Consider the following 14,540-nt stretch of genomic DNA (forward strand, 5'->3'; position numbering starts at 1 on the left):
AGTTTCATATACTTCTGTCTTATAGCTCAAACTATCTTTTCTCATAATTTTTATGCTATAAAACAGCTTCTACAATCATTAATCATGTAAAGCCAATTGATTGTTTATATACCTTAGAGCTTATATGATTTACTTTTTGTATTGTTTTATTTATTTTTAAGTTGAAAACATTTACCTTAACCTTACCTTATATACTTACAACTTACAAGTATTTAATTGATTATCTAGTTGTATCATTGGGCGGGATATTCTTTAGCTTGCAAGTTTATGTTTACATATGGAGTTTACTCATGTGGGTAGTAAGGGTAATGGGGTGGCGCATACTATTTGAGTAGAGATTTTGATGTAGTGAGGGTATGGTTAGAGGAACTGCCTGATGGTGCCCTTTGTTGTTGATTTTCATATTAATAGTTCTGAATTTTATTCTGGCCATGCTTTCCGTCATAAAAAATTAAAATAAAAAAAGTAGGTCATAAAATGACTCACTTTTAAGTAACACGAAAGTCAATGGCTCGGACTTTAGTTATGTTTTGTTCTCTACTTAATTATTTTTCTGCTACCTCCGTTACAGGTTATGTGCAACGATTTAACATAAAGTAGAGAGGAAAAATGTCTAATCGTTGCACATAACCTGTAACGGAGGTAGTATATATTTTTATAGATAACCTATGTAGGAATCAAAACTACACCTCTATACATTCGCATAGTGTTCTACCACTTGAGCTAATAGGTTTACTTTAAATTCTTTTTAATTCACTTTAGATTCATTGTTATTTATATTTTGAGACCACTTAGGATTGTGATCATGCTATGGATGACACACAACACTCATACTATAGAGTAAAAATATATTAGTCTTCTTTAAAACATATCTCGTTTTATAAAGTAAAATTCAATCCACATTACACTATATACTCTCCTCTCCTCTCCTTAATCTTGCTATTAACTTACCCTACCAACAAGTTTCTTAGAGAGCAGAAGGAACAAGATACACATTTATAAGTAAACAACTACCATAAGTAAACAAGTACCATATCTACGACGACATAATGCATTTCAGTTACTTCACATGTAAAGTGAATGTAAGAACAAAACTGGAAAAATAAGCACATAAAAAAAAAAAAAAAAAAAAGGAGCTAGCACAAAAAAAAATCTCCAATCAAAAGACCAGATCACCAGAGCAAAACAAAACCTAAAGATAGAAAGAAGTACCAAGTGAGTATATCTTATCTCATTTAGCTATGAGTTACAAGTTTCCAATCTTTGTTCTTCTCCAAGTTCTAATTATTAAAAACTATGCTTGTCATACCTACATATTATATAAAGCTACATCTCGTGGACTCAAGTTGGAAATTGCTACCTACCAGCAAAATAATTATCTACTTTGGGACCGAATTAGTTTACTTTTAAGAAAATCAAGTTTACTTAGGTTGCTTAGCAGACCAACAAAATCCCTATGCATGTTCAGATTAGAATCTAAATTAAAGGACTAGAAGTTGTAATTGTGAAGGGGGAGCTTAAATATTCTTTTACAAAATCTGGAAGAACAAAAAAACATATGAACATTAGTGCATATTCAACAAATTATTAACTTGTTCTGCATCACAATTTTAGTCTTTCAATTTACTTTAAAATTTAATTGATCTACTTTTACTCTGTTTCTATCTACTTTTGAAATTGATTAAATGATAGTAAGATTCATTGAGGCATTTTGTCAAACAGTTAGTGTGCATTGAAATTTAATTTACTTTAAAAGAGATTTAGTTTAGTTTTAAGGATATGTAGTCTACTAAAAAAAAAAGAACAAATAGCAATAATCATTCATCTATTAACAATTTAGATAGCTACAAATCGATTAGGTCTTAAGTTCACTCAAAACGTAAGGATCATCTGTCTAAAAATATACAAATCAAAATCCAAAATTCAGTAAAAAGATAGCAGAAACATTAAAAAAAATAGACAAATTAGATAAAACTATAAATTAATTTATCAAAATCTAGATGAGAAAATATTTAAAATCCTAACCTAAGATCGAAGAAAGCTCCTGATAAAATAGTAGAGAAATCATTAACTTACAAATGAAACTCAAATCGCAATGGTTATCTCTAAAGTTGAGAAAATTGTAGCAAAGTCATCAAATTGTACATGTAGATAGGTTTGATCAACCTACAGATTTAACAAAAAATAAGATTAATATATTGCAAATTTGGAGTGAATTCTTGAAAAAATCCGAAAAATTAGCTGAAAATCACAATGAAACTTGAGAAACCTTGATTTTGGACATAATCGAATTCTTGAAAGTACTTGATTATGAAACCAAATTGCAGATTCAAACGAGAAATCAAACTTCGTGGAACAATTTACAGAATTTGAGTATGAAATTGCATAATTAAAATCAAATAAAGCATTTATTTGATGTTAATATGAAGAACTAGAGGGAGAAAGTGTGGAGTAGAGAGACAAAATGAGTTTACCTAGAAGTTAGAACGAGAAAGTGTGTCTTTCACCATTGCGTAGGCGTTTTGGATAGGAATTAATCACAACCGTTGTTTTTTGTATGACCTGACGGACGAGAGAGGTTCCTAGTTCTTATTATAGGAGAGGTTCTCATTATAACTTGGCCATATATATATATATATATAATATATATATATATATATATATATATATAATATATATATATATAATCAAGATCATGTGAGAACCAAGTCCTATAATAGGAACTAGGAACTCATCTAGACCATTGATCGCGCTCAATCTAACGGACCATATTCCACCCGCCTCATTAAGGGTCTTTTTGTAATTTCATGCATTGAATGACCTTTGTTCTCACTCCTAACACTGCTTCATTTTCTTTCTCTCTCTTCTTCTGCATTTTCTCTCTCCTCCTTCAATTTCTCTATTTTGATTTCTCCAATCTCGTCTCACGTCGTCAATTTTGCAAATTTTTATTACGGATCATTGTTGCTTAGGCAAATTAAAGGTTTGGCAAGTTGTTTTATTTTCATTTTTGTTGTTTTCTTTGATTCAATTCGATTTTGAAACAAGTTTTTGCGAATTTCATTGCGAAAGTTAGGGTTTCCTAATTATTTGTTTGAGTATTTAGTTTGTGATTAATTTGAATTTGTTTTTTTATTCTATTTTCGATTCAATTGCGATTTGCATTCAATTAGTTATTGCGTTTTTTATCAATTAGTATTAGAATTAGGGTTTGAATTAGTATTTTCCTATTTTTTGATTCACCAATTAGTGTTAACATTCAGTTGATTGTTGCATTTTAATAAATTATTAGTTGAATTTACGCCTTGATTAGTATGTAAATTTTGTTATTCAGTTAGGGTTTATAATTTTACTCAATTTGGATTATTTGATTGTGACGATCAATTTTTTTTTTTTCAATCACTTTACTTTTGGATTTATACCATTTAGCTAGAGCTTTAGATTCACTTTTACATGTTTGATGAAATGCTTAAAAGAAGAAAGACTATAGTATGATGATGAATTGGTGGAGCTCTATTAGTAGGAGGTGTTAGGCTACCTGTGGACTAAGAAACCCTCTAGTAGTAATGGCAATTGAGGTTTGCTGTAGTTGTTGGGTTTGTAGTAATTTTTATCTCTTGAACTGTGAATCAAAAGGGCAGTTGGTTAAAAAGATTTCTCCCTTTCTTTATGTTGCATCGTTTGACATATTTTACTAGCAGATCCTTTGGATGTTATCTTAAGTCAGTAGGGATGGATAATGTTAGAGACTATGGATGGACGATAACGGTAGGGATGTATTGTGCTGGTTATGGCCAGTTGCACAGCGTTGGCTCATTTTGTATAAGCAAGCCTTTCTTGTTGATGTGTGTCGATCTTATTAGCAAATCGAAGATTTGAAGGAGATTGGTAGTTTGAAAAATTATAGTTCTTTTATTGGTATTAAGAGGGGTAGACATATACTTACCAGGTATATATCAAGTATACGGTTATGTAATTGGAAGTTGGAAAGAATGATTTTTCTTTGCATTGTCTGATGTTACTACTTAGTTTTTCTATTACTTTTTAGTTCTTGCTGAGCAATTTTTTGTTGGTCATCCATTGGAATATTGAATAATGTAAATCATTCTCTGGACTATGCCCCTTTATGTACAAGGAAATCATTTTATACTGTTGTCTTACTATCATTATCTTTCAAATAAAGCTGGTCTTTGATGAGCTAAGCTGCAGTTATTACAAAGCATTGTTTCATTATCCTCCTGGTTTGGTTTACCTCATTGATCAGGAATTAGAATCTCTAAGTTTTGAGAGTGAAAATTGATGCACGCAAAGTCAAGTGATTGTATGAAAAGTATGTCTAACCCTCTTAATACCAATGAAACATTTGCTGGAAATTGTGTATAAGAAACCCAAAGAGCTCATTTAAAAAAATAGTTGTTTACAACAATGTAGCCTACTAGCTCATTGTTGATTTATTTTGATTCATTTTTCATTTACTTAGAGTAATTTTTTTTATTACTATATATTAGCCTACTAGCTCAACAGGTAGAGCATTGTGTAATTACACAAAAGATGTGGGTTCGAATCCCACGTAGGTTTAATTGTGTAATTTGGAAACTAGGCTTAATCATTTCAAGCTAATTTATTGTTTGTATACTTTTGAGTTAATTTGATTTACTTTTTAGTTGATTCGATATACTTTATAGTTAATTTGATATGAACTAGGGACTAGGTAGGGGATAAGGATTTTGGAAATCAAATGTGATATTGTGGTGGACTTTTAGACCTAAATACAATTACAACAATCTGCAATTCAGTTTTGCGTATATATGAACCCGGGCTAGCAAAGGAATTCAATCTGCCCCATAGCATTGGTTCTGCTGTACTCTTTCATGGTTTTGCTACACTCAGCAGGCGTGTTGCTGCACTCAGCCGTGGTGCTGCTACACTATGTTATGGCGCTGGTGTTCTTTTCCCTAGTGCTGCTGCACTCAGCCCTAATGCTGCTGCACTCAATAGGTTTACTTTAGAGTATTTTTTGTTCACTTTAAATACTTTTTTATTTACTTTAGACAACTGATATAGGAGTATACTTTTTGAAGGAGGGTATTCTTCATTTGGTCATCTATACCGCATTCTTTTACTTCTCATTGGCCTTTGTTGTGATGGCGGTCTTTTTAAACATCCTCTTCTTGTACTATCCTTTCTTAAATTTGCCTAAATCATCTATTAAGGAATACCTTAGAGATGGAAATGGAAGAGGATGGGTTGTCGCAGCTGGTTTGTTGTGTGGCTTTGGAAATGGTCTTTAGTTCACTGGAGGCCAGGCTGCTGACTATGTAGCAGCCGATGCAGTTCAGGTTAGTAATTTCAAATTTCTTCCTTTGAAGAAGAAATTATGGATCTCTACCTTCTGCCTGACTTTTAATTTTGATTTCAGGCACTTCCGCCAGTGAGCACCTTTTGGGGCATACTCTTCTTCGGCGAGTACATGAGGTCATCCAAAAGGACTTATTTGCTACTTGTGAGCATGCTCATCATGTTCAGCGTGGCTGTAGGATTGCTTTTAGCATCAGCTGGTCAGCGAAAAGTATCAGCTGGAGAAGGTACGAAGATCAATCGTATACAACACCAAAATACACAACCGGTGGATAAATACACTCATGGCACTTTTGACTTCTAGATGGCTATCGGTCTAGCTGTTTCTCTTGGTTCCTACTGCTTGGTAGTTGGGTAAGCATTCACAAATAAGGAGGTTGCACTCTGAGTGTAGATGCTGCTGATGTGCTATCACAAACCTCACGCACACCAGCACAACACATTGCAATACACTCAAACTCAAAAAATAGAAACACATGGATAATCCTCAATCAAGAACTCACACACATCAACACACAAGCATCTATCTCCCCCCTTCTCTAAACCTCCCAAACCCCAACCATCAATACCCACTTGGCTGCTGCCTGTTTGAAACTAGGTGGGGTTGGGTGTAGTTTTAAGGAATGATGCTGGGTGTATTGTTGCTGCTATAGTAAAGCACTAGAGGGCAAGGCAGAGTGTGAAACAGGCTGAAATTGCTGCTGCGAGGCTAGGTGTGTTGGTGGCAGGTCAGTTGGGGTATGCGAAGGTTGAGCTTGAATGTCATACTTCTAATTTTAGTTATCTGAAGAGTTAATTGGTTATGGTTGAAATGTGGGTTCGAATCCCACGTAGGTTTATGTGAGAAATCTGAAGATTAGAATTCATAATGTTTTATTAAATTTCTTCTTTTTTTTCTTTTACTTTTTATATAGTTTTATTTACTTTTGATTTGAAAACCTTTACATCATATTGAACCAATATATTTGTTTCTTATAATTTGATTCATCTTGCAAGGATATGAAAGTCAATGACTCAGAGTTTTTGTGCTATAACAAAGTTTCCATAGTCATTTTGCATTTCAAGATAATTTATTATTCATATACTTTAGAGTTAATTTGATTTACTTAAATGATACCTTGATTTACTTTTTGCATTATTTATTTACTTTACAGTATTTATGATTTACTTTTGAAATATATTAATTTACTTTTCTTTAGTTTTTCTACTTACTTTTGAGAGATTTTGATTTACTTTTGAGGTATTTTGAGAGCATTGAAAGCAGCCATTTGCACTTCGAACATGACTTTAATCCAGTTAGGGATCGTAGAGTGGTCCATATGACCAACGGCCATGTGTGATTCCAAGCAAGCTTACCAAGACGACATGCCATGAGGTTATCCATTCTCCCTATGTATTTAATCTCCACAACCTCAAACTCTGTAGTCAGTTCAGCCACTTCATTGATAAGAGCAGCATCTTGCGATGTACCTGGCCGCCAATGGTATCAAACATACCTTGAGAGAAAGAGCATCCGTTTCCACAACCACCTTCTTGAATTCTAAAAACCTTGGCAATGTGTAGGCCTTCCTTGACAGCTAGAAGTTCAAATTCAATAGGGGATATGGCATTATATTTGCTCAAAAATCCAATACACCAATCAGCATTCTCAGCCCTCACATAACCACCACCAGTAGCGTTGTTGATTGAAACCCAAGCATCATCAGTGGTGACTTTAGCATAAACCGTAGGGGGAGGAGGATTTTTTTTTTATTTACTTTATAGCACTATTTGTTTACTTTAAAATAATTATGATTTACTTTTGACATATATTAATGTACTATTTTTAGTTTTTCTACTTTTGAGATATTTTTTGATTTACTTTTGACATATATTAATGTACTATTTTTAGTTTTTCTACTTTTGAGATATTTTGATTTACTTTTGAGGTATTTTAAATAACTTTACAGCATTTGTAATTATTTTTTAAAAAAAAACCTATGTAGGAATTGAACCTACACCCCTATGCATCCGCATAGTGCTCTACCACTTGAGATAATAGGTTTACTTTAAAGTCTTTTTTATTCACTTCAAAGTCTTTTTTATTTACTTTTTCATACCAAAAACCACTTAAGCTAATCTGATGTGTTTGGATTCAGTAAAGTGTATGGAACCTTTACCGGTCACTGTTGATTTTTAAGTGTCTTGTCATTGTTCCGTTTTGTGATATTCTTTTCAATATCTAATAGCTTCATCTGAAATCTCTGGAATTGTATAACAATTTGTCTTATTTCATGCATAAATACATACATATTAAAAATAGAAGTGTATACATGCAGTTTGACAGCTTATGCTTTAAGTACACTGCCTTTTGTTTTTCTAATTTCTTTTTCTTTTACCTACAACAAGAAAAGATATCAGTGCAATTATTGTCATGCCACAATTAAGGATCATAGCTATAACTAATTGATAATTAAAGGAAGAAGGGAAAAGCAGATAGATTGAAAAAATCAACACTCGGCAGCAGCTGATATACAAACTCAAATGTAAGAGAAATGTGTAGGTACAAGAAGGTAAAATAATGACAGGAAATGTTAAATCTCAACCGGAAATGCCACCCTAACTCATTTTTCTTAGCTATTTTCTGAAAATGATAGAAACATTGAATGGCACACACTCAATATTTTATACCCAATTACTTTGTATGTACAATTGTGATTGTGTAAATATAAGGGTCTACACCTCCCAAAAGCAAACTTTACGGTTTTGTTTAAACTACAATAGAATTGTTTCGACATTTCCACCCATTCGTTTTGAAACAATATTCTGCAGCCAGTAATTATTATTAACTCTTGGCTTTCTTAGGAAACTAAATGTGAACTTGCAATAGAAATAATATCTTTCACAACATTGGTCTCAAGTATACAGAATACAAAGTTGAGAATACCTACATTTGCACGTCAATAGCCTTGGTTTTCATTAATCTAGTTGTACATGCACATCACATCTACCTCAAGCCAAGAAAGCATAAGCACACTAGCACAACACATAACAAATTACTCAACCTTCGTAGAGTGGTCTATTTGATTGTCTACTTTGAGAGGAGTTTGGTTTACTTTACAAGATATCTAGTTTACTTTAAGTAGAATTACATTAAGGGCCTCCTTTAAATTTTAAACCTCAAAAGCTCCTGCCATCTACAACAACAAACATAGCAACATTTCTTTTAAGCTAAATTCCCCACAATAAACCCTAAAACAAATCCCACCAGTTCTTATACTTGAAAATAGTAACAATGGAATTTAACCTTTCAAAAGAAGAGCATGAAGAATTGTCAGGAACAACTAAACGAAGGGGGAAACATACCGTATCATCCGAGCTTCAGTACACTGAAAAAGAGCATACATTATTGTTTCCTGGGCCTTCCCGCAACACGGACATATAATGTAAATAGTAGCTTTACCTAGCAAAACAACATTGACAATCATTTCAACCCAACCAGCTTCCAAAAGTAGTCAAAATTAGCTAAAATAACTGATTATATATCAGAATGTCAAATTTTCAATTTACATTATAATATACTTGATTTACTTTTACTTTATTTCTATCTACATTTTCAATAATAATAAATTTGTACAAGAATGAACTTAATTCGTTCAAAACTAACCAAATCTCACAAAAAAAAAATAAAAAATAAAAAAATAATGAGAGCAAAGTTCCTAGCAAGAGCAATACCGTGTTCTGAATTATCAAATCGAGTGATATTTGCAGCACAATCCAGTCAAATTTGCAAAGAATTATCACAAGCTAGCTAGCTTATAAACCTAGAAATAATACTGCTAATTGAACTAAAATTGCAATAAGAATAAATAAATTAAAATTTTAATGAAACGATTAAAAGTAATTTCTAATCAATCATAGCCTCAACTTGTAAATTAAAATTCGATTTACTCTATGAAATTGATGAAGCTCGTTGATTTAAGAAATAGAAGAAAAAAATTACCTCAAATGCCGCTCAAAATTCAGAGTCGTAGAAGAAATTTGACCTAAATTCACCAAATTAAACAAGAAAAATTGAATTTCCAACAAGATCTTGACAAATTTGAAGCAATTTCAGCAAGATCGAGACGATTTTGCAGCAAATTATACCCAATTTGATAGAGAAAGCTCATTGCAATGGAGGAGAGAGAAAATGGTTGAGGAGAGAGAAAGTGCATGGAAATGAATTGAATATGTGTGATTTAATTTGGGTTGTCTATTGTGGAGGAAGTACTTAGGGAGGTTAGTTATGCATTTGCAAATGCATAACAAACACTAAAATATTAAAAAGCACGTGGAGATGAGAGAAAGGAGGAGAGATATGGGTAAGTGGGGTCATTTTTTAAATGTACCGTTGAAAGCTTAGGTAGTACCATTGACTATGTAGTGATACTATTTTTACCGTAGTGATACTATTTCTACACGTAGTGAGTACCACTGAATGAATATATAATACCACTACATACATAAATAATACCACTGAAATGTTTAATGATATCATTTAATCATCTAGTGATACAATTGATCACCCAGTGGCACTACTCTAAATTCAGAAATGCATTTACGTGAAATGACCCCCATGCCCCTCGTTATGCATTTACTCATACATAACTAACCTCCCTTTGGAAGGCCCCGTCTATTGTGCTCCTTTTTGTGTAAGATCTGACTGTTCAGATTAGTTCCTATTTCCTATTATATGATTGGTTCTCATTATAACCTGATATATACATATGAACAACCTTAAAGTGAGCCAACAACTTCTTGGCATTATTCATTAGTAATTGAATTTCCCAAGGACATCGTGCTTTATCCTGCAAAATATTTATAATTAAAAGGTTATTACCTTCAATAAAAAGTTGTTGTATATTATGTTCAATAGCTAAGAGAAGACTATTACAGGGAGCTTTAGCTTATGCAATAATGGGAGTTGAGGTACCAAGATTATAAGCACGACTAACTACATTATTTCTTGTATAATCTCTAATAACAACTCCGGCTAACCCAAAGTTATTACGAACAAAACCATCACAATTAATTTTGATAATACCAGGGGCAGGAGGGGAACCAAACTATTTGGATGGTTTTATGGTAAATATCGATGAGGATGGATCTTAGGAACGATGACATTAAAAGAATCAAGATGAGAACGAATATCTCATTCAGTAAATATTTTGAAAGCTCTAGAATAAATACCCATAATAGTAATGGAGGGTAAGTTTAAAAATGATACCATTACGAGCTTTCCATATACTTCATAAAGAAGAAATAATCTTTTTGAATGGAAGGTTAACATTATGATGAATGTCTCGAAAAAGAGTAAGGGTATTCAGGGCATTAAAATGAGGTCCTATCCAATGAATAACGATATATGCATCCTAATAATGTCTAATAAATGGACAATTTAGAAAAAGATGATCTTGTGTTTCAGCATGTGAATTACAAAGGGGACATATATGATGGACATTATTAGGATGCATAATGTAGTAATTTCCATTATTACAAAGGGGACATATACGGTGAACCAAATTATTTCTAGTTGGAAGACTATAATGTAATAATTGCCAAATAAATATCTTTAGTTTTGGAGCAATATCAAGTTTCCAAATCGAAGAAAATTCCCATAGGAGAATTAAAATTATAAGCTAACCAGGTTGCTGACTTTACCGTAAACTCTCCATTTCTAGAAAAAAAAAACCCCAATAGGGTTCATCTAATTAATATATCATTAACCGGCAAAGGAATATATTTAATGGACTGAACTATGTGAGGAGGTACCACTAAAGAAAGAGTAGCAATATCCCAAGAACGATCTTCAGTAATAAATTGATCAACCATAAGGTCTAGATTTTGAATATCAGAAGTATTTAAATCTAATAAATTAACCAAATTTGTAGAGAACACCAATTATCTAGCCAAAAAAGAATATTTAAACCTAATCCAACTTTATCTCAACCCCGGCCCTTAGGAAGGAGAGGGCGAACTTGTAAATTTTTTTTCCAAATCCAAGAGTCCTTAGCGCGAGGCTTACATTAAAAGAACAAGTTATGTTTTAAATATTTAGCCCGAATCTTACGAACCCACAAATTATTATAATCTGAAATTACTTTCCAACCTAACGTAGCAAGGAGAGTAGAGTTGACTGCTTCCATTTTCCTTAAGCCTAATCCCCCTTGACTTTTGGGTTGACAAATTTTGTCCCAAGAAATCATGGAGAGGCCATTCTTATCCAGAGATTTTTCCAAAAAATGTACGGTTAATTTGATCCAAAGAGTTAGTAATTATTTAGGAAGACGTGCAATAGTCATAGCATAAGAGGGAAGGGCTTCCAAATGATTTTGAATTAAAACAGTTTTTTACTTGCCTTTGAAACTGAGTTCAAGGACCAATTATTCAATTTATTCTCTGCTTTTACTAAAAGGTGATGGAAATTCTTCTTAGTACAACACGAGGAGATAAATAAAATACCTAAATAACGGCCAAGGAATGATTTAGGAGTCATATTGAAGTGACTTGCCAAATTTACTTTTCTAGAATTATATACTAGCTTTGAAAAGACTATAGAGGACTTATGAAAATTGATCAGTTACCCAGACATTGAAGAAAATTCATTAAAGAAGTCCCTAAGATTAGCAGATACTCTAGATTTGGCCTGACAAAATAACAAACTATCGTCTGCAAATAGTAACCAAGCAAGGGATGACTGCACCAGTAGATGGGGTAACTTTAAGACCAATGCCTCATGTTTTATCTAAAGATTGATGAAGTAATTTTTGAGCAATGACTTCCATACAAATAACAAAGAGAAATAGGGATAAGGGATCCCCCTGACGAAGGCATTGAATGGAAGAAATTAATTATGTGGAATTTTTATTTACATATATTAAGTAAGAAACCGTAGTGACACAAGTCTTGATCCATGTATTCAAAGTCTCATTAAATCCAAACACCTTTGAAGTAGCCCATAGGAAATCCCATTCAACCCGATCATAGGCTTTTTTCATAGCTAATTTCAAGGAAAACCATCCTGATTTAATTTTGACTTATTAAACATATTCAAGATTTCTTGAACTAACAGGACGTTATCTGGAATTTCTCTTTTGGGGGCAAAAGCATTGTGATATAATCCTATAACTTTCTTTAACAAAGGTTTAATTCTATTTACTAGGAGTTTAGCTATCGCTTGATAAATTGTAGTACAAAGACTAATGGGGAGGAATTCGATGTGCCTTATTTAGATCGTCAAATTTAGGAATTAGTGTAATAACCGTATGATTAAGTTGTCTTGATAAAATATCATTATGAAAAAAAAATCATTTATGGCTTTACAAATATCCATTCAAATAATCGGCCAATAGTATTGAAAAAATTTAGGCCCCAAATTGTCCGAACCTGCAGCTTTGTATGAGACATATCAAAGAAGACTTGTTTGATTTCTTCTTCTAAAAAAGGTTGTGCCAAGGTTAGATTGTCTTCCCAAGTAATACGTGGTTGTATCCAAGGAATGGACATATTACAAGAGATTGGGTGATCTGACTTGAATCTATTTGAAAATTATTTTAAAAAATAAGGTGAGTAATATCTATTGGTTTCTCAACCCATTGATCAACTTCATTACATAGCCTGAAAATCTGAGTTTTTATTTTTCTTATTTTCATCATTTCATGAAAAATTTAGTGTTTCAATCACCAACGTTAACCATTTTTTTGGCATATTATTTACCTCAGTATTTTTGGGCAAAAAAGGAGTGGTTTTTCACGTTGTTTAATTAGACGATTTAGATATTTTTCGATATGATGATTTTTGGGAAATTGTTGAAGCTGTAGTTCCTCATTTTGTAACTTATCTTGGTTAATAGACAATTTATTTTTGAATTTTCCTATACTTATGGAAATTCCAATGTTTTAAATCAATTTTTAGTCGTAATAATTTTTGCACAATACATTAAAATCGAGAGCATGTCACTACTAAAAATTCCATGCTTTTTAGACGCTTTTAAGAATTATTTTCGACACAAAAAAGCGTCAAAAATATTTTTCTCGACGCTTATAAAAAACGTCACAAATAAGTGAGTTGAGAAATTTGTTGGACCCCAAAAAGCGTCGCAATTCTCGATGCTTTTTATTGTCCAAATTTCTATACAAAGTGTCGAAATATGTGTCAGTTCGCGCACTTTCTCAGATTTGGCAACGCTTTTTCTTGTCTATAATCACATAATTGCGACGCTTTTTTATGACATTAGTTTTAGGAAATTTTAGAAAATAACACCACAAAAAAGCACAAATTTTGATTATAACACCACAAAATTTAAAATTTTGCTTATAACACCACAAAAAAAAACTCACAAATTTGATTTCACCACCACTTAACGAATTCTTGGATAAAATCCGTTAGTGGGGCCATAATTTGACACGTGTCAATAGTCTATAGGTTTAAAAAATTGAATTAATAAAAAGAAAAAAAAAAATCCTTAACCTAGCTAGCTCCACCACCAGCGCCACCTTACCTCAGCCGCCAACACCGTAACCCAGGTCGCCGACACCCATTTGCCTCCACCAAAATCGGCAAAACCACCCACGCTGCCGTATTTTACCTTCCCCCTCCCCGAAAACCACCCACGTCGCCAAAATTCTCACCCGCACCAACCCAAAAACCACCAGCTTCGACGAAATCAACTCCCACACAACCCAAAAACCACCCACATCGCCGAAATCCTCTCCCACACCATCATCGTTGCCGATTATCCTCTCTCTTACACTACTACAAAATTGGCCAAAGAGACCTCAAACAAGAGATCATTTAATTAAATATGTGGTCTCTTGGTTTCATGAGACCCAATATTTTAAATAAATGATCTCTTTTTTTTAATCAAATAAATAAATAAAGAGAGAGACCCTTTATATAAGATAAGTGGTCTCTCCTTTTATTAATGAATAAAATAAATGAAAGAAAGACCATTTATTTAGGATAAGTGGTCTCTCCTTTTATTAATTAAATAAATAAATAATGGAGGAGACCATCTATTTAAAAGAAGTGGTCTCTCCTTATTTTTAATTAATTAAATAAAAAAAACACCATTTATTTAGGAGATATGGTCTCTCCTTAATTAAATAAAAAAAATATTTATTTAGGAGACACCCATTTACCTTTTTTTTTTTAAAGTTTAT

General features: G+C 32.6%; 1 long non-coding RNA gene across 1 annotated transcript; it reads right to left on the reverse strand.

Annotated features, from left to right (window-relative positions):
* Positions 1 to 643: 643 nt before the first annotated feature.
* Positions 644 to 9,846, reverse strand: LOC110724985. The gene is made up of 3 exons (XR_002512116.1): positions 9,341 to 9,846; positions 8,704 to 8,800; positions 644 to 2,166 (listed from the first exon to the last, which is right to left on the reverse strand). It is a non-coding gene; the product is annotated as an uncharacterized LOC110724985 (long non-coding RNA).
* Between the last annotated feature and the right edge of the window lie 4,694 nt (positions 9,847 to 14,540).

The sequence above is a fragment of the Chenopodium quinoa genome, unplaced genomic scaffold (genome assembly GCF_001683475.1).
Source record: "Chenopodium quinoa cultivar QQ74 unplaced genomic scaffold, ASM168347v1, whole genome shotgun sequence".
NCBI classification, from domain to species: Eukaryota; Viridiplantae; Streptophyta; class Magnoliopsida; order Caryophyllales; family Amaranthaceae; genus Chenopodium; species Chenopodium quinoa.